The following is a 22,681-nucleotide window of genomic DNA, read 5'->3' on the forward strand; positions in this document are numbered from 1 at the left end:
AGGATATATTTGTACATGGTGGGGATTTAAAATCTCGAACAAATTTAAATTCAATATCATAACAACCCCTAGATCTATGTTTACGAAACTTTGCCCTTCAATTCAGTTAACAAAACTCTATAGGAAAATATACAAACTCCTTAATATGGTTATTAGAATAAAAACGACGTGCGGCCGTTATTGTGTTCTTCCATGCATGTTGTACGCCCAAGGATGCAAATAACTCCAAAGATAACTATGCGAGAGAGTTTGAAGTGATATTAACCGATCTGGTAAAATTCTATTATTTTCACTTGGACTAAAAAACACTTTTATTATTGGTGATCTACATATTACAATGAATACAAAAAGCGACTCGATTAAATAAACGACGTTTTCTTGTATCGACTATAAACTATTACAGTATAGTTACAGGATTAATTTAATAGATATCATGGAAAGGAACTTTACTATTTCATCAAATCCATTAACTCCTGAAATAGAAAATTACTATAAACATATAAAAATAGCATTATACTGTCTAATTCTACATGGAAAATTAATTGAGCAATTGTGATCAATTGAGTAAAGATTATTTTTCTTCTGCTCTAAATATATTATTTGCTTCCCTCAGAAAAGTTATTTCCTTTTTATTAAATATAATTTCAACTATCTTCTGGAGCTCTGTCTCCAATTTTGGTATAAAAAGATAAAGTATGAAGTTTAGTCAAACTTATACAATGCACTTGTATCTTTTTTTAATTTGAATATTTTTCTTTTTAATATAAAAAATATGACGAGACAATGAATCTTTATTGGGAAGTCTAATTAATTCCTCACATTAATCACAATGATGAAAATCATGGTTCATCGTAGTTAAATAAAACTGTCTCATAAAAAAGATTACTGTAAAATTATTGTAATAATAAAAGTTTTTTAAGATTTTTGGGTTGACAACTTATTTTATATTTATTAACTTATCGAAATTTTTTTTATAAAATATTGTTTTTTGTCAACCACAAATTAGAAACTTGGGTTAATGAAAGTCATTTTCGTGTTTTTCAACGTAAAAACAATCAGAAATATACTATCTTAATGAAATGGAAATAATTTGTTGACAAATACAATCATTTTCCTATGTATTACGTAGTCACATAAAAGTACTTTTGTCATATACCGAAATAGCCCCTAATATGTTTTTTCAAATATTTTTTGACTTTTACAATCAATGAATGTTAGTAATCGATGAATATGTTATTTTAACAGTGTCTTCAAAATATTTACTTCATTTTATTACTTGTGGATTTTGTATAATTTGTATGCTTTTGAGGGAAAAAATGTTTTTTGGATATTAAAGTAACATTAAAACATTATAACATTTGATTAATTTTGAATTTCCCTTTCTGATTGATATTAGTTAGTGTTACACTATATATTTTCATAAACAATAGAAAATGAGAGTAATGCTATATGCTCCATGTTACTCTTTATATTAAAAAACTAATATATCACTAAATAGTTAACCAATTAACAATGATTTATTTCTTAATCAACCAGAAAGAATTACACTTTAGCAAATAAATTGCTGAAGAATCTGAGCTAATACTCTAGTTATAAATTCTGAAACTGAGAAACAGCTTAAGATCGGAATTACTCCGTCTACTCAAAGTGCAAAAGATGTCAATTGCTAAAAAATGATGTTGTACATCTTATAAAGACATGCTAAAAATTTAAGAACACTATTTTACGCACTGCGTCAACTTTTTACCAAGTGCTTACCGCATTTTAATAATTCAGAATGTACATTCAGTTAAAGCACCCTTTTTAACATTAACTGCCTTTTATCGGGGAGGAAGTGGCTTGAGAAAATGAATTACTTCTAAAATAACAGAAGAAGTGTCACACATTTACCAATATCTCACAAACTAAGGAACTGTTTATCATTTAGTTATGACATATGGTTTTTGAAGGTTGGTACTATGTGAAAATGAATTTAGTAATAAAAAAAATGCGCCGTCTAAGTGCAAAGTTTTTTAGTTTTCAGTCCATGTGTTAGGAAGATAATCTAGCACTAAAATATCCATAATTCTATCATACCATTCTAGGCCATGGTGTCAAAAATGACTGGAAGCGATTAAAACTCGAAATATTTTTATTGAGATGTTAATTTTTTTTTTTTTTTAAATATTCACTTTGAAAAACACTAATATCAATCCATATATTTTTTTTATAACTGTAGATTTTTTTAGATATGCCCACTTCTAATCAGTTCAAAAATATTTTTTTTTGTACTATGTTAGCGAACTAGTAAATAATTAATTCCCTGTCCTAGATATACAGCCTTGTGGACTCAAATGATTTCATTACAACGTTAACTACCAAATTATAACATTCTTTGTATTATGATATTTAATACACGTAATCTCATCATAAGCTGATGGGTACTAATTTGATTCCCATAATTTGCATAGAATAATAAATATTTTACAAAAATTAAAATTTAATTAAAAATTTAAAAATAAAATATACAAATAAAAAATTAAAATTTGTTAAAACCTTAAATTCATGTTGTTAAGATTATTTTTAAATAATAATTTATTATTTGTAGATATCTTATATTTATACTATTACTTTTAGTCTTTTAATTGATATTTACAAGTGCAAAATTGATAGAGTAGTTAGAAATGTGATAAAAACATTTGAATGACGTAATTTATAAAATCGTTTGACTGTTTATCATGCAACTAATTATGTTATTTCAAGGATGTGCTTACTTTCTATCATGGGTTAAAAAGGATGTTGTCCATTGGAACGTTAAGATTTAAAAAAATGTGTTACAAAAATTAATAATTATGATAAAAAGAGTTGAGTTCCGATTGGAGCATTGAACAAATTGACTTCAAAATGGAATGATGACAAACATAACACCTTGGCCATTCTTGTGAAAATGTATCTATTATTATCTTATTTTCGGTGAACTCTTATGTAATACTTCATATGAATTATTAATAAGCTGGATTCACAGTTATGTATATTCTTGTCCTATCTTGTACAAAATAAAGGGTGTACGTCAATAAAAACTGTTTTCTAGGTAAATCAAACAATAAATAAACGTGATGAAGCCCTATTGAATAATCAATATTTGTATAAGTAATATTGTACACTTTGTTCAAATTTAAGAAATGAATCATACGGTTGATAAAAATCTTTATTTTTCTGAGTAAAATGTATATGTAGAACTACAAACTTGATATATTTTACTGGGTGAACGGTGTAAAATTACGCACTCATAAAATTCCAAATTTTGAACGAACAAAGTAAAAACTATTATAGTATGATCGTCGTAATGTTGCTCCGGTATTATAAATGGTAGTGAGTTTAATATGAAAAGAATACGAGCAAAACCTTACTCGCTTCCATTAACATATCTCTACATCCCCAAGATACAGGGAGTCAGTAAGATCGAGGGCCTCATATCCAAAATGCAGGGGATCTTTTATGCTGCAAGGGTTAAGCTTAACCAGTTTCTGTGTGTTCTACAAAAGTATGTTTCAAAGTCTGGTGAAGCATACAATGCAATAACTTAGTTATCTTATGTCAATGTTTAAAAAGTTAATTTATTGCGGACTACTAAATTACATGATAGTCAATGTGGTCATGTGTGTTTTAAAGAAAAAGAATTAAGGTTGGAGTAGAAGTTGATAGATGAGAGTCATTCATTCCTCACTTTTGTTCGGACCATTACTTGTTTGGCTTAAATAATAATAAATATATTATCCATTGAATTATTAAATAAAATAAACATCTTGCAGAAGAGATACAAAAAAAATGACGAGCCGGTACTAGTTCGCACAACATTTTTCTGATATTTTTCACACGTAGCCGAGAGTCAGTTCTGATAGTAGTAACTACATTGTCATGCGTCTTTGACCATAAACTACATTGCAAAGTCAACAGTTTAACGACAAGATGAAGAGGGGCCAAAAGGTTAAGTCCCAAAAATGGACAGACTGTCTTTGCACCATATTTTAACTTCATATCAAGGCATCACATCAGATTCTAGTAACAAAAATTCTACAACCAATACGTATAAGTTAATTAAAGTATACAGTACACAGGGGTAACCCAAAGTTCTGTAATAAATGTTTAAACTTATATAACAGATAGAATTTTCAAAATATTATAGTAAAAATTTCTGTGGTCCATATGTAATCACTAGTAAACAATTTTGATCCTTCATATAAGAATATGGAAGGTAAATCTGATGGTGTATTCAAGTTTCACGGCTTAGGAAGAGGAACCCAGAGACTATTGAGGGTTTAAAGGTTATAAAGATTAACAAAACCTTCATAAAATGCACTGTAAACAGAAAACCGACACAAATAGTGTCAAAAATATTCGAATATCATAATCATACACGATTGGATTTAGCAAAATCCAAAAAGGAGCCTCAGTAAAATGGCAATGGACATGTGTCACAAAGCAATAAAAAAACTTGTAAATAAGAAATTAAATATTTTCCCCTTACCTTCATTTAAAGAGATAGCTCCTTTTGGTCAATATCAAAGAAAATAGAGTCAACTGAAGTATGACACTACTCAGTCTGTTGAACTCGGACATGTATCCCTACATTACCTTTATTGGTGAGGCTAATTTGAACTCTTAAAAAGATCGAGTTTTGGATATAAAACCAAAGTCAATGATGGTCTGTGGAGCCGTCAGCAGATCTGGTAAGGTACCCATAGCCATTGTACTCTTCACAGTAAAATTTAACAGCTTAAAGTACGTAAAGACCATCATGGAGAAAGGCATTCTTCCATTGGCAAATTTTTACATGAAAAAAAATTTAAAACTTTCAACAAATTGTATACTATGTTGATGAACTCTCAAATGTAACGAATTTTTAAACATTTGTTTATAATTTCCAAAGATTTACACAGCTATTAAGGTTAGTACTTTTGTTTTGTATAATAGTCCATTTTTGTGAAAGTTTGCATATGTTAAATAATTTTGCATCATTTTTGTTAAATGTATATATCTTAAATTTTAATACATTTAATAGAATTGGGCGTTGAATATGTATTTTAATTCAAGAAAATGATTCTGTCTTTTATTTGCCATGCATTTAAAACTACTCTTTGGCATTTGACTATATTCTTATATTTTAATGATTATTTTGAGACACTGCGTTTTACAAAGGCGTTGGCCTTATTTTCAAATCCCTTTGAGTATTTTAATCCTTTCGATCAGATTTTAATTGTATCGTTTTTTCTACTTCTATATATAAGTTATATAACTTAGGAAAATAGATCAGATTTGAATAAAGAAATCGACTGATATCTGAATTTTAACCATGTAATAAATTAGACTTTGTTTTGATCATAGACGTAAGCTGTACATCCACAATAAGTTGTTTATTTGAATATGGGAGTGGCTTCACGCTAAAATAAAGTCGTCAGGTATAGATACTTAGTTGGCAAAATATCTTGAACATATCTTAGACGCAAATAATGTAACGATATATAAAGTTTAAATGTCATTTGTTGAATTCATAATACTCAGCTATGTTATATTTATTAGACATACTCTCAAAAAGTAAGATGTTAATATCATAATATATTCCCAAACATAGAGAGACTCACAGTACAAAATCTTTATTTCATAAGTAAATTTCCTTTTTGAAAAAAGATTTCAAAAGATTAATAATATCTATTTAATTTTGGATTAAAACTCTTTTTATAACGCAGTAAATGAATTGGTTACACCAAAAACCAGACGTATTGAATTAAATGATTAACAGTTGAATTATGGTAATAATTATGTTATTTAAATTGTGTTTCATTCATTTATATTTTGTATCCATTTTGCATTTGTAAGTATCAATAATATGTAACAAAAACTTAAATTCAATCAGTTTTTGATGAAGTTGCGTGTATTTTACAAAATAAGAGCTATAATATTATTATCTTATAACGTTTTACGCCTACGTCCATTGATAAAAAGTTTACAAAATTAAATGGTATAATAAAAGAACATCTTTAAAGCAATTTTCGTTAATTAAATTAACTAAAACAATTTTTTTATTTCCTTAAAAAATTGTATAAGTCCTGAAAAAGGCATCTCAGGATAAATAAAGTATTGTATAATTAAAAATATGAAAAAATGCTATAAAAGTCACAAGCTCATTGAGTATTCTAAAACATTTTCAAGGAATATAAAGTTTGGACCATTTCAGTTATTCAATTATTGTTTCTGAAAAAGGAAAAGAATAATAAAATGACCCTGTGCTTTTTCTAATTTCTTCGTCTTTTATTTTATGTATATTTTGTAAAAAAATGTGAATGTATGCAAATATGTACTTTAAAAAATATAATTTGCTCACGATGATTAATAATTGGAAATTGTATGTTCTACAAGATAAAAAAATATTGGACATGCATATGAAGCGAGCGTTATAAAATAAATGGTTCTCTTAATTTTCAACTTTAGTGAAGTTAAAATTATTTTTCGAGTTCGAATAATACTAAACTCCAACAGTACTATTGATAATTTCATAGAGGACATATTTATTATTATGACCATAATAAATGATTTTATGTGTGTGCTTATACAAGGGTTGACCTAATTCGCTAATTAATTAATCTTTTCCAAGGAAAACAAATCCATGCACGTACAATCGTTTAACTATACATTTTTCACTGGTGCATATGTTAAAAAATTAAAAGTAGGTAACATAAATCTTATTAATAGGAAATAACTTGCAGAGTGCACCCATTAAATATGTCAAATCTTTGATGAGAAACAAAATTAAGCGATTAGCAAGTATTTGGATAAATGTTGAGTTATGAGCAATGGATAACAGTTAAATTGTACAAACATATTGTGTTTTTAATTATAAATGAACCATATAGTGTTGAGAGGCGCATGGTTACCATCTTTAAATAAAGATGCCTGGGCGTCTGCAATATGTTAAAAATGCTGAAAGACTACAGTTATATATAAGCAAATATGCAATAAAAAAATATTGAATCATTTGACGCTTTTGTAAGTTTGCCCACTGACAAAGGAAACAATAGTTTATAATATTAATTTTAGGTATATTTCAACTGTGAGAGAGCGAATATGATCAAAAATGTGTTTGAAGGGGGAAAAAAATACTGAGTCACATCCCCAAAACACCATCTCTATTGTAAAGTATGGGCATGGATACATTATGTTTTGGGTGTGCTACCCTGTTTAGAAGAAATAACAAATTCACCTTATCGAAGGGAAATTTTCCAAAAATATTATAATAACTTTAAGAAAAGTGGTAATTGATTAGACAGTATAACATAACCAAAACCCTTGCACGAGGTTTCGTAATAAAAAACACAATAATCAATATAAAATGAAGTCGTTAAGGTAGCAGTTCAAACATTAATTTATTTATGTTTATCGAATTTGAATCACTATTTGGGTAGCGTTATAAAGTCATCAACTCAGCTCCAGTAGGACAATTGTTTTTCACAATATCAAATGACTGTTAATTTCACTTCTTCATTGTACGAAAGTCTTTGACTTCACAGACATTTATTTTAGTTTTGTAACAGAAAATAATACAAGGAGGCTAAATCTTGCAATTAGGAGCATGACGTAGCAATTCCGACTTTATTACATTATTTTTTTAAGTAGCTCCTTATATATTTACACGTGCACACACACACTAGAAAAATTAAAATATGTTCACATTTGTTAGATAAATAAAAGAAAATAGGTATTTAAAATAAAACATATATAAAAATTATAGTTTATAATTAATATTCTCTTTAGAGCTCTGAAATCTTACATATAAAAAAAATATACATTTCAAAAGAAATAAGAAAACATGCATTTATAAAATGATAGTTAAAAGGTATCATAGTGAAAAAAAATATTAAAATAACAAAAACTTCTTAGGCTGAAATGTGCTTAAAGTGTATTTGCACATATTGATGATGGTTCTTAATGTTTTTTCATATTTTTTTGAAAAAGATGGGCAGTATTTTTTAAGATCCAAAGCGTAATTCAATTAAGTAACATGCAGTTGGGGAATCTTCAAAGAAAAAGTTGCATATCTAGAAAAAGTATAAATTAAAATAGCTCTCAGATCCATGCCTTGAAACACTTTAATGTCCATAACACGTTGAGCTATGAAAGCTTTACAGTTTCCTAAAGCAGCACTAATGGTTTTTTCTTCTTCCTGCACATGCGAATGGTGAGTTGGAATACCAAACTGCTAGTTTTTTTTTCAGCTAAAGAAAGGATGGCTGTAGACAAAATTAATTTTGACGATTGCAAAATAATAGATTTATTAACTTGTCCAAAGTAATGATGAAAAAAATTTCTTCAAATACAAATGCATTCACTTTTTCTAGATTTTGTCGCCCAAAAATGTAATACGTTTGCATAATACTCTCATTTGATAGTCTTTTTTTCATTTTTAAGATTTCATTTATTAATTATTCCACGTGCATTTTAAAAAATTGACACAATGACCATTCTGGCATATCAAACGTACCTTCCCATCTTTCGAGGTGGCTATCCAGTTTGAGTATTTTTTTTTTCTCCAAACAAATACTACAAAACGTAGTACCCTCAAACATAAAACAAATACCTTAAAGACGTATATACATTCTAACACAGTAAATTTTTACAACAACTACCGTCATCTCGTGGTCTGGCCATATATTTCTAAGAACACCCTCGTAAACTCAAGTCTAGGCACTTGTTTTATGTATGTCAACCCCCTTGTAGCCATATCCAGGTTTTAAATTTAGAACTATTACCAGCTGATAACATTATTTAATGTTTTTAGCAATTGTTTTTTTTCCTTGACTGAACACTTAATGCAGGTTCTAACGAATATAAATGTTTGTTTTCTCCTTACCTTGTAGACGGTTAAAATGTTTTTGATGTCTTTAGACATCATTCGTTAATCTTACAAATATAGAAAAAAAACATCATTATGTTTTACTCAATTAAATATTTATAAGTGCATTAGTTTATTCTATTACGATTCATTGCAATTTGTCTCTTAATCAATAATAATAAATTAAATTTCATCAGGTGAACTTTTGAAAATTGTCCATACATTGTAATTTTATTTTTATTAGTTATTTAATGCAAAGAACTTCAAGAATTAGAAATCAAAGTGAATAAACTTAATTCATAGCACAAATTGAATTATCTAAAGAACTCGAAAAACGTGACTTAATTAAAAAATACTTAACTAAATTGAAAATCTATATGCTAACATGTAACTTTGGGTATGAGAATAATTTATTAATACAAAAGAGCATAACAAAAATCCTATGCATAGTATACTTCTATATCCTAACCTTCAATGTTTTTGGGGACACATATGCATTATATAACATATCAAAACAATAAATTTTTATATTTACATATTTAATTAAAATGCGTGAAGTAGCAATTTTTTTGACATTTGAAACAACCTTGTCTGTAAGTGTGCTTAGATTTTACTATAATTTTAAAAAGATAACAATCAATTACTTACTATTAATTAGTAAAAGGAAAGATCATAACTCAAAAAATCATTTTTATTTCGTTATATTAATTCTATAAAACTTTTTTCAACTAACAAAACTAAGAAAATAATATAATGCTAATATATATGCATTCTCCCATCGTTTGTAGGGAGATAAATAATACAAAAATTCCTTGGTATAAAAAAGAGAGAATAAAATAAATTACAAAAGAAATAATCTTAACTCTGCTAGATATTTTTGAGATTTACCATTAAATAAAAGAAATATTTTAAATTTTTAGTAGACGAGAATTGTACTATTTTATTTCATACAAAGGAAACAAAAAATGATTTTGGAATATATAAGGTGGTTGTTGGCAATGCAGGATTTTACAAAAATATTTTCTGCAACTCTGGTGTTAGCTTCATGGATATAATAAGGGAGGATGAGGGCCACAGGTTGAGTTTATGGTCAACATAAAATAACAAACTCAATAATTTTGTAATACGTCATTACAAAACGGGTAAATATTCTTCTGGGCGTTAAAGAATTTTGCACAACCTCCAACGTTCCTGAGCGTAATCGATATTTGAACCATTTCTCAGAAGATGTCAAATATTTATTTTTTATAACTATGAAACTATTATATGGTCCTTTGTTGATGTTTCTCATTTCCCAATAGGCACAAAAATGAGCCACAGTTGATTTTTTGAAACATTTTCTGATCTTTGACGTAGAAACTATCGAGGCTTTAATCCTGTACGACATCAGAGGCCTTTCGACAGCCTTAAAATGACCCAACAAAGATCTATAGGACTGTTTAGCCATTTTATCATTTTTATGCCGTGAGGATGTGTTGTTTGGCCATTCGGTATGACCCGTACCTGAGGTCCTCATTCACAGCCTTGGAGACCAGCTACTCGCTCACTCCACGGTTCTTGGCTTACCTGGACAAGGAAGTCCCCGGCGAAACATAAATGGACTTCCGGAGGCCTTCAAGGAAGCGGGGAATGCGGACTCGGTCACTTCTCATGTTTGGGCCTTGCGGCAGACCTTCCCCTTAACCTTCCAGGCATTGAAGACCCGGTACACCGTGGTCTTGGGGTAGTTAAGAAGCTTGTAGATAGCAGAGGGTTTGTGTCTCGCGCGAGCCCATTCGAGGATGGCGTATCTCCTTGCTTGTTCCATGATGACTATTGTTTGTTGTCAAAACAATTGTGGTGGAAGTTATAGTGTATTGTTCATGCAACCTTTTATATTTGTATGATTTAACCCCGAATATCCACATTATGGATCTGGATGAAGTTTAAAGTAGTTCTAATTTATCGTGGGCAACCTGTATATACCAGGGTTCCCCACTATTTCACATTTTTCTAACCCAATATAAGTTCAGTACCTTCCATATTTCCGAAACACTAATCACAGACAGTCCTCCACTATTCAGTGGACAGTGAAGCCTATCTTAGAAGATTTTACTTCTTTTGGAGACATGAGCTCTGTATAGCAGATATATTTTCAAGAGTGTCCTCATTTTATGGCGTTACTCTTAGAGGATGAACCACTTTTTGGACAACATAAGATTTCCACACCAATATTTAGTCCCACTGTACAGGTTGAAATTCATGATGAAAAAAGCACCCTAATTAAGTTTCCTGACGATTTGTTCATTATTCTTTTGACAACTCTCATTCCCCACCCAGACTCCAAGGAGGTTGATATTTCTTATGGTACGGAAGCTTGGACATCCTATTTCTAAAATTATTTAAGATTTTAAGTATTTAAGATTATAAGTATTTCAGATCAGCAGTATTTACTAAACTTACGATTCTTGGATTAAAAAAAACAACAACTTATCATATAATCAGGGAAGGATTAAGGTAGTCATGGGTCCCTAGGGTCCCCTTATGCATCATGTTATCCCAGAAAAAACTCACTTACTTTAACAGCCTTTATTTGCAACAAAAATATTACAGAAAGCCAATGAAAGAACATCAGCAAACTTAACAAACATTAAGCTTACTGAACCACGACACATCTGCTACAGCAGCAGTACATATCCCTTCGCACAAATCAACCGGTGGGGCAAAGTGACACAATTTCAAGCAAAAAAATAATACAGCAGCAAAAAACCTGTGTGTATGTCGCAGGAATGTAACAAAACTGCAGCCTAGTAAATAATGTGTGTTAGTGCTATGATAATATTTGGAAACACTCATTAAAGTATCCATCCTCTTATATGACTCAGCAGTGACCTAGCTGAGGTGGCATCCTGCCCTTTTTTGAATTTTCTGAACTTTCCACTTTCATCCACAAAATCTTCTTCTACATTACCTCAATATTTCCTCTAGATATCGGCTGCTTCTGAGCAGAGGTCTTGTGTCGCAATCGATGGAATGTTGTTCAGAAATCCAAATGTGTGCTGAACATGTGTGTAGGAGTGATATCTCCAATTCATTTTAGGAAAAACCACTCTATAGCAGCAATGAACACTATCACTCTGAACTTGTTACGGCTGTACTATTAACAGTCCGGTTCATTTGCCTCATCTGCTTGTAGTTTTCTTCTTCTGGATCTGTGTGTCTCCGGTCTATATTGCTTGGACACTGTCAGAGACGTTTTTTTTGTTTCAATCTCAAAGTTGTCAAAATATAATCCCCACATAATCCCTCAATGAGCTGATCAAATTGACAGCATTACATAAATCAAGTTCTACAGTTTGCATTGCTGTACTGGTATTATGGAAACGTTACAGTATTATGTTCCACATGTTGCACAGGAATGCATTCTCTATATTTTCCATTTTACTTAGAGTGGCATTGCTTCATTTTGAGTCGTAAGATTTTGAGCTGGAGTCATCACTTAACACCCGGCAAGGACTCTTGGATACTCGCATAGCTCTGGTGCAGTACCTTTGTCGCTTGTGCGTGTACTGACCATCTTGTGTCAGAAATACTTTTTAAATTTTATATTCTGTGGTTATCATTGGGCTGTAAATCCGCTGTAATAACCTGCCAACGGGATGTGGGTTTGGAGGAAAAATAAAAAAGTGTCTATACAAGGTTAAAACAAATCCACTTTCTCAAGGCAGCTGTTAACACTGTTAACCACGACTACATTAAGTGTGTGTGTAGTAAACGGTACCCATTCAGCCAAAGGTTAATCTATTGAATGCAGAACTGAAGGTGATTGTAATTACAGGACATATTAGCGGCATTATTGTAACATTTACCTCTGCAGTTATTTATCTCAATATCCATGTCCTGCAAAACACAAAGAACAGACCGGCCGAGTCACTCTCCTGAGTGACGTTGAATAAACAGAACTTAACAAAACTCTCCTTAATCCTGCTAGCGGCTGATTGGATATCCCTTGATGAATGTCAGCTGTCCTATGTGGGTCACATCTGGCGTGGAATCGACAGTTATTGAAAAGTACTTTGTTACTTTTATTTGCCTGATGATCTCTGCAAGGACCTGCTCCCCCATCATCTCAATAAACTCCAAACATGTTTTTGAAGACAAATAGGAAGGTGTTCCCTTACCAGTATTACCATATTTTTCAATATGGGCTTTCCCAAATGGGTCAAACTCAGGTATGATTACCAGAACTCCCATGAAATTCCCGTTATCAGCTTGTCCAAAATTTCACTGTGTCCTCTTTATGCTAGTTCTCGCTCCGCCAAAACTTAACCACCGCAACCACCTTCTTTAAAACTTCCGTCCATTATTTACATTCACTGTGAAACTGTTTCTTTACTTCAGTATCAATGCATCCAGCATCAGCACAACTTGTAACGTAGGCTACTAATGCATATTTGTGGCTTTCGATCCTTCATGTTCAGCGAGGTGCACGGTTGAGTTCTTCCAGTCACTATAGCTAGTCCTGAAAGGTGACTAAAAATTACTGTCACTGAATAATGTGCATGCGAAATAAAATACAAATCCTTTTGAGGCAGAATACAGCAACCATTCTCTTTCCACACTTTCACTATTTACAAGGTTTCTTGTAAACAAAGTTTTAGAAAAGTTTATTTTTTGTGTTTGGGTTGTCTTTCAGATGCCGCCACATCTGTAGCTTTATTCTGATATGTTTGAGGTCCCATTTTAATCCAGTATTTCCTCATATCTACATCAATTATCTCCAGATAACTTTTTGCCGCTGTAAAATTGACATGTTGATTACTTACGAAATGATGCACAAACATGAGGTTGTTTTTGAGTACAATGTATATTTCGAATAAATAAAAAAGGGGAAAACAAAGGAATGATTCAAGTAGAACATGTAAGAAAATACCCTCCTGTGTGAGGTAGGGATACCAAAGGGAAAAACTCTCCTACGCGGTGCAGGGAGAAAATCTTATTCTTGTGAACGGAAAATCTACATGATACAATCCTATTCATGATTACATGCATGTTCAGATACGCTTGTAGCCAGATTCCAACAACAGGTGACAGCATTGTCATGGAAGAATAATAAATCAAATCAATGAGCTGATTGGATAGAAGTGGCCCATGTTTGCCGAATCAGTGATTTTTAGCTTATTTATCACCCCAATGGTCTAATAAAGTTCTATTCTTTTTATACCATTACATTTCTATTAAATAGTCTAACCAATTCAAGGGCCCCTTCACACATGGGGTCCCTAGGTTGCAACCTAGGAAAGACTGTGCATTAATCTGCGCTTGAATATAATGTAAAAAGGAATAATAATATTGTAAAACTAAGAAAAGATGAAATAGAATTAACTTGTACCGATGCAAAAACAAACACTACAACTTATGGATTCATTGTTTTATTGGTTTAGTATTGAGCGGGGCCTGGGGCACAGATAAATGTTGGGGACCTGATTTTTGTGTGTTCACTTTCTAAGAAAATATATTAAAGGGGTTTATAATGACTTTTTTGTAAAAAAGAAGAAGAAGGAATATTGAATTCGACTGTTTTTAGAGAGAACATGCAGCATTTTTTTATGTTTTGAAAGATTTATTCATAAATTTTTCATTTGTTGACATTTTTATAAATTAAAAAATATATTTATATTTTTAAAACGACTTTGTTTTTTTATTGAAAGAAGTTTATCTTTGTGATCCTTCCATAAAAATTTCTTTTTCATGTAGATTTAAATAAATTTATCCATTGTAGGGCTCCATATGTAAGTTACTATTAATAAATGAGATTTTGCTTTTTTTACAAAAGAATTGAACTATATTAAATTATAAGAAGACTAAAAAAATTACAATTTGAATTTTATTTGGTATATTTTTTTTTTCAGTTTAATAACGGCCTTATAGAAAGGATGTTGAATAACGAAGGTAAAGTATAAGTAAGTATATTAGTTAAATCTTATAAACTATAAGAATACTGTATTTACTTGGCCCATTACTAACATTACTAATTTTTTATAAAAGTTACATATTTTGTGTAACTTTGCAATACCCACCCTCGTCTTAACCCATAATAGCATAGAATTATTTACTTGTCATAACCTAATAAATTTTCAGTACTGCGTCATTTTATAATAGACACCAACTGTGTTCAATTTTTCGAGAGTATTCATCATTATTTTTTTTCTTTTGTTGGTCATTCAGTTCCATTCAACAATTTTCTAATACAGAATACATTGATGTAATAATATCGCAAATATAACTAAAAAAACTATGCGCTCATTCTAATCACCATTGGTAATCATGTACTACATTGCAAATTTACCTTTCAATCGTCAAAAACCGTCGATAGCTCCATGAAAATAAAATAATATTTAGCAAATAAACCCTTTCAAAGTCCTAAAATACAATCTTAATATAGGTAAAGTCCATTTAAGTTATCCTGTCTTGTAGTGCACAATTTTAATATTATATACTATGCCTTTGTAACTATGGCGTCGATTTTTTCGTTGTTTTTTTTTTGATAAAAAAATCGTTTTCAAAAGTTGGTAGGCAAATCCCTCTTCAGAGATGATTTGTATGCCAATGTAGATTTCCGTTAATCTGCTGCATTGCCACAGTATGTGATAGGTTGTTTCTCTTGTTAAACTGCAGAGAAACAATATGCTTGTCAGTCTTTGTAGTATTTTCGCCGTTTCAAGTCTACCTGAATTTACTTTTTACTTAAACCATTTCTCGTGAGCGGTTACATACTTACTTTTAATTGATTTGATGCATTGCTGTGGAGTTCTTGGAATTTTGCGTCGGCTTAAATAAGCAAGGAAAGGAGTAATATTCATTATCATCAGAAATATGAGGAATCCAGTTTTCCAGACACTTTTTAGTAACTTGAACCAAATTTATAAAAATATAATTTTATGGAAAAAAATAAAATCAGATTTTTTGATTATTTACCGTAAACATAAAAGTGAGTTGGATGTGAGATTTGTTAAATCTATCACATCATATTCATAAGTGAAGTTGGTAGGCAAGTGGAACTAGAACCCCTCCCAATCCTCAAGATTTGTTAGTTATAGCACATGGGATGAAAAGGCCCTAGCTTCATACATAGATAACACTATTTTTTTTTAATTAACCTTATTTTTAGTTAATGTGAACCTTCAAAAGACAGCTGTCAATATTGAATGACACTTTTTTGGTTATTTTGTGTTTGATTGTGCCGCTACTTTTGTTATTTCCAAAACAAAGGGCCAAAAACAATTTCGGGTTTGAATTTTACACTGCCTCTTGATGGGAAAAAATACCCATCCAGCTAAGCAATAGTTTAAAAGGTGTTATGGGGACAAATGGTTTGCAAAAGTGGTCCCTAGAGACACCAATGATGCATCCAAATGAGACAGTAGCAAAAATAACAAAAAAAAAAACACAATACCGTTTTGATTGGAAACAAAGTGAAGTAGCGTGAGCTACTTGACACTATAAAGATATCGAATTAACGTTTTTTTTATTGCATTAGCATTTTCCCATGAAAAAGCCCTGTTCAAAGTGGGTACCTCATTTTCTCACGTCCTTATGATTCTGAGTTGTGTTCGGCTATGTTTGAACGTAAAACATGGAATTCTGGGGTTGCTATGTGACAATAGATGAGGCATGTATCCATTATCTGAATTCAAAATTCCAAAGCGTTCAAAAGTACAACAATCAGCTGGAAAGGTTATGGATCGGTATTTTGGGATATACATGGCATAAATTCATAGACTACCTTGAAAAGGGAAATACCATCAACAATTTGAAGGACAAAATAACGAAAACATGGCCATATTTTAAGAAGAAGAAAGTGATGTTTCACCAGGATAACACACTGTGTCACAAGTCAATCAAAACTATGGAATAACTACATGTATTTAACTTTGAATTACTTCTGCAACCACCGTACTCTCCATATGTGACTCCTATGCGTTTAATGGTTGTTTGCAGACCTAAAAAAAGCTGGTTGGTAAGAAATTTTACTATGCGAAGAGGTTATTGCTTTTAATGAGAACTATTTTTAGGCAAAATATAAATAATTTTTTTAAAATGCCATTGAAATGTTAAAGTAGTGCTAGAATTATTGTGTTGCTGTTGATGGAGATTATACATATTGATGAATCAAGCCAATTTTGAACATAAAGAAACCTGTGTTTTCTTTGTAAAGCCCAGGACTTTTTTTTAATTGCGATACATATGTTATTTACCTAGTTTGTAAATAAAACCCCGTACCCAAATCTTGTGAAAATTTCAAACTTTGGCTACCACCACAGATATAAATTTCAAGTTTAGCCTATGACGTTATTTCATCTTTTGAAACTGTGGGACTGTCTTATTCTCTGTTCAAATAAATCCTTTTATTTTGGTACATATTTGACAAGTAAATGATTTTATATTTTGTTAATGAGCATACAGGATAATCGTACGTTAAGCAACATTTTCAATAAAATTGTTCTCAATAAAGGAACTGAATTTATCGTTTTTAGAATTACTAAAAGATTTTTTATGGACACTAAAATGAAGAGGTAGAGATTTTGATATTTTTAACTTTTTGCATTTGTTTGGTTCCTTAATCCTGATACATCTTCGCCCTCAGTACCATATTTACAAGCATGAATAACAAAATCACAGTCATTATTTATATGAGTTGGACCAAGTATTTTAATGAGAAAATGAACATTAATTAATGGTACACGTTTTGCTTCCCAGCCCTGTTTATTTTGCTCATTATCAAGAAATTTATTAACATACTCTATTTATTATAAATCAATAATATTTAATGTAGTCAGAACTTCGAAGGATTTATAATATAATTTTTTTAGAAGACTGTAATGGTTGCATAGCGTCCAAAAAAAAAAGGACAGGAAAAAATAATATTAACCTTCACCCTTTTTTTTCATTTTTGCAAATTTATGGGTTAGATTCAGAAATAGAGTTATAAAATACATTTTTAAGTACATGTCAATATATTAATTTAGTATATAGTATTCCAGTTAATTATATTGCATAGAAAAACTTTCTCTTTATGACATAAATAACACCATGATGCCATATTAAAAAATTTTAAATTCAAAATTGAAAAGTAGAAGGAAATGAAATGTATGTCACTATCGTCCAGTCAATGATGGAAAATAGTTGAATGTATTTATTGATTTAAAAAAATAAAAGATCAGCTTAGTATTTACGGTGTAACTATCATTCTTCTATCGTTCGTAAAAATAAATGATATGCATTAAGGGGTTTAATCACTTTCATAAGCTGAACAATAATAACAGAAATAAATTTGGTGACAACTCCTTACATTTAATGTCTCTGTTTTAGTTTTATGTCTTGGATACTATAAATAGAATAAGATTAAGGATTAATATTTTAAACATGTTTACTGCAACTCTTTTATCAATTATAAACCAACTAGAGTAAAAATAAAAGGATTACATTGACTTATGCATAAATAATATATAAATGATTTGAATATATTTGTTTACAATTCGTTTATGTACCACTACTGATAAAATAAATATTCGGGACGCAAAAGAAATACTATACTACCATATATAACAACAAAAATAGGATATTTTTAGAAAGTTACAAGGATGTGAGGATACAAAAAATAAAAATCAAGGTCACCCTTAACTTCAACTCTTAAAGTAAATCAATATTTTAACCTAATTAATAAATAGAGCATAATATGTTATACAGTTTTTTTTAACACACTGTGTTATTGAACTGGGATATTATACACCCCAAGATTTATAAAAAACACCATATTCTTTTGTATCTACTTTTCATTGCCAATATTTCGTATGATCCCGAAAACACAACTTTTTTTATATGGAAATGCCTTGTGTTGAAAAAATTAGTATATTTAGTTATGGGTAATTGAGATCAAAAAACATTTCTGTTGATATATTAAACTCTTATTATTTTTTTAATTTCAGGACTATGTGTTCAATGTTAAGTACAATTTGTTATAATATAGTTATTGTTTTATATTATAGACTTCGACTGCTTCAAAGACTGTTGGGTATTAGTTTGATTCCAAAAAATTTGTATAAAGTAATGAATTTATAATTGAAATTTTTATCAAAATAAAAAAAAAAAAATTCTTAAGAAATAAGTATATTTTGTTAAAAATCCAAACTTATGTTGCTGCATTATATTTCTTTAAAATGTCTCACATAATTAATATAATTTTTATCATTTATATTTAATTTATGAGTACAAAATAGATTAAAATGTAAGAATATTTATTATTATTATCGTTCAACTGTTTATCCCATAATTATAAACGTCTTATTTGTTGGGCTTTTTTTATACCCACTAACAGAGGGTTCATCTTTCTATTTTTTCTTTGTTATTAACACTTCTAATTCCCATGTGGTCTGTGTCCAAGATGTAAATAAAAAACTCGAATATATCGGTATTATTTTTAATGAAACCCTTAATTTAACTTACCTCAGGAATTGGAGATATAAGAGAGTTCTTCAAAATATAACAATACGTAGAAAAGAAATTGAACTGAGAGATTATTTTTTATTAATTTCATAAGTAGATGTGGAAATGAACTGATTTGGAGATTACAGATCCAAGAAATTACAAAAAAAAATTATAAGATCAATAAATAACAAAAAAAAAATCAATCTATGGGTGAAAAAAAATCTATTTTGAGAATATTGCTAATTTTAAATGAAGGAGTTTTCCATCCATTAGTTAATTAACAGAACTATAACAAAAAAAATTATATTTAATATGTAGGGAATTTTTTAATTTAAAAATAACATTCAATGTATTGTTTATCGTTGTTTTTTCAATGCTATAAAAACACATGAGAAGAAAAATATGAAATGAACATTTGGTTGAATATCAAAACTGGATGACCGCTACTTCAACTGTTCATTGTAGAGTAAGCATTATTAATGCGAGCTGCATAGATAACTGCTTGGAATTTACGTATTATCCTGAATGGCAAACAGAGTTTTTCACTGGTACCTTCGAACCTGTATAGAAGCTCATATGGAGCAGGTTTTCCTCCAATCTTCTATTGTACATCATTTTCAATTTCCTTTATGATATCTTGTCGAGTTTTACAGTCACAAAATATTTGAAAAAATTTCTTCAATTGATCACAAGCCTCACAATGAGGCCAAGCTTTTTATTTATTGGAAGCAATTATGATAAATCTCCAGAGGAGATACATTTTTCTCTGGAAAAAGGAAAAAAAAAGACCCCGGAATATTTTTATCAATATGCAAGTTTACTGAAAGGATTTTGCGTCAAATGTGAGAGATATAGAACATGGGCTGAAAAGTCATAGTGTTCATCGTATCTGGTGAAATTTTTATTTTTAAATTCGCCTAATTTTATGTTTGTTCCAACGTTCACAAGAGAAGCTGTCAAAGCAAATTTTGAACGAAAAAAAAGTTTTTATTTTGTTAAGTCCATCACATTTTACCCCTGTGTTATATTAAAGGTAAATCATTTTTGTTCGATTAATATTGTACCCAAGTAAATATATATTAAATTTTATTAAAATAAAAGTAACAAATTTACTTTTTAAATTTAAAAGTACCAGGACCTCTTATCAGATTATATTTTAGACTTTTTTATATATATTTGTTGTATCTAATAAATATATATTTCCATGATATTTACAAAACTAATAATGTTTTGTAAAAATAAATTCTATGAAGAAAATTTAAAAAATAACTTAGTTCATAAAAAAAAATATTTCTCTAACAAATTGTTTTTTAACATGTTAATTTCTGTAGAGTTCTATATATATTTTGAACATCCCTTGAAGTTAATATTCCTCTACTTCTAAATATATATTTATTGTTTTTTGTCGGGAAAACATATAAATATAATTTTTTATTATGATTGATATCATAACAAAAGTTAAATAAATATTTTTTTATGAAATATGTTAAACAAATGTTTAAATGAACAATAATGTTACCTCACACGAAACCTTTCATCATGCACCAAGAAACCCAAGCTAGAAACCATTGCTCCAAAATATCCAAAAACATTTATGTCCTTTTTTTGCTGTAGATTTATATTTTTTTATTTATTATTAGGGTGTATTATATAATTTTGCTAATACAAATTTAAATATCATTACCCAAGATTTCTAGGCAAACATTAAGATAACTTTTTTGTTACCAAAACATAAAATATTTAGTTATAAAAATGTTGTACAAGTTTATGAATATCATTTTGAGGCGTTCATACCTGTTTAAATCATTGTACTATGCTTTTTTTATTCCCAGAAACACGTTTTATTGGTAAAGAGAAACGATGGCAAAAAATGTTTAAGCAAAATTGTTCAGTAATGATCATTTAAAAAAATATTTAATTCTTGTTTTATTTGTCAATTACTCATATTGTATTGTGATTTGATAAAAATTAATTTTAAATGTTCCTTATTATGAATGTATAATAAAACAATCATTTTTTGTGGCAAAAAATTTACAATACTGTTTTAAATAGTCATATCTTTTTAAAATGTTTATTTATATTTTTTAAAAGTAATTGTTAAATTTTCCAGAAGTTAAAAATACTAACACATAATTGTTGGGATTAATAAGTTACGTTGTAAATATATCCTTACAATTTAATAGATAGTAGTCCATCCGTTGTGGATAATATAGTAATTACATTATTTTATATTAATTAATAAATTGGGCTTATTTTTGTTTTTTTAGGTAAGCTTAAAACATACAACGAAGATTGCTGTTAGTTAATTAACTCATACAAATATAATTATTATTTCAAATATCACCATTAAAAAAATTGTAGCAAAGATATAGTTTACTTTTTCAATGGTATAATGCTTCTTGTCTTTTTAAAATTATTTTTACGTATTTCATACAGAAAATCATTGATTTTTCTTTTGCTTGATTCATGTTCATAATTTTGTAGGAAATATGAAAGAAATTTTCATACGAAATTAATCAATAAATTATAACTGTATCATAATGTGCTACATTTTGTAATCTATTTAAATATTTAGGTTGCAATTAAGCTTTAAATGACATAGAAATACTTCTATATTAACAAAAAAAAACTTACTTTTGTTGTCCATTCGCATTATACTATTTTTTCAATACTACCAACACCAGTTTTTTTCTTTACATATTATCTGAAAAAACCATTCAATTTTTCTCAAAATTAGTATATTTATGAAGTAATTTGCTTTTTGGTCTTTTGGCTTAGATCAAAGTGTGTATCTATTTTTATCTGCTTAGTATCTGATACGAAGACCTGGTCTCCTCTTCAATATTAATCTTCTTTCTGCTATTGGGATTAATATCCCGATGCTTGAGTCGGCTTTGTCGTGGGACATATATTTCTGTACCTCCAGGAGTAGCATACCCCACTACCCCTCACCAAAAAAAAAAAATATAAACAGCCCATAAAGAAAAAAAAACTATACGAGGCGACAAGATATGGAAATGATAACTACTTTATCCCCGTTTTTTAAGTAGAAGATTCATTACGTAACCTAACGACAAAAAATATTAAAATGAACAAGTTTTTATTTTATACCATGTTTCTATGTGTAAAAAAGTAGGAACAGGAATAAAAAAGGCGACACGTGTGCGATCTCCTCCACGCAGGTATTATTAGTTTTACAGAGACCCGCTATGTCCTACAGTTTCAATAAGTCAATTAAGGAAAGGAACAGTGTTAATTGGGCTTCCAGAAACTAAACTTCTGCAGAAACTTCTGGCATAAAAAATTATTTTTCTTTTTTTGTAATTTTCAGGGTACTGCAAGTTTGAA

At 29.5% G+C, this 22,681-nt stretch overlaps 1 non-coding gene across 1 annotated transcript; it reads left to right on the forward strand.

The window, feature by feature from the left end:
• The first annotated feature begins 22,086 nt into the window (after positions 1-22,086).
• Positions 22,087-22,275, forward strand: LOC121129961 (U2 spliceosomal RNA). The gene has a single exon (XR_005868581.1). It is a non-coding gene; the product is annotated as a U2 spliceosomal RNA (small nuclear RNA).
• The last annotated feature ends 406 nt before the right edge of the window (positions 22,276-22,681 follow it).

The sequence above is a fragment of the Lepeophtheirus salmonis genome, chromosome 14 (genome assembly GCF_016086655.4).
Source record: "Lepeophtheirus salmonis chromosome 14, UVic_Lsal_1.4, whole genome shotgun sequence".
In the NCBI taxonomy this organism is placed as follows: Eukaryota; Metazoa; Arthropoda; class Copepoda; order Siphonostomatoida; family Caligidae; genus Lepeophtheirus; species Lepeophtheirus salmonis.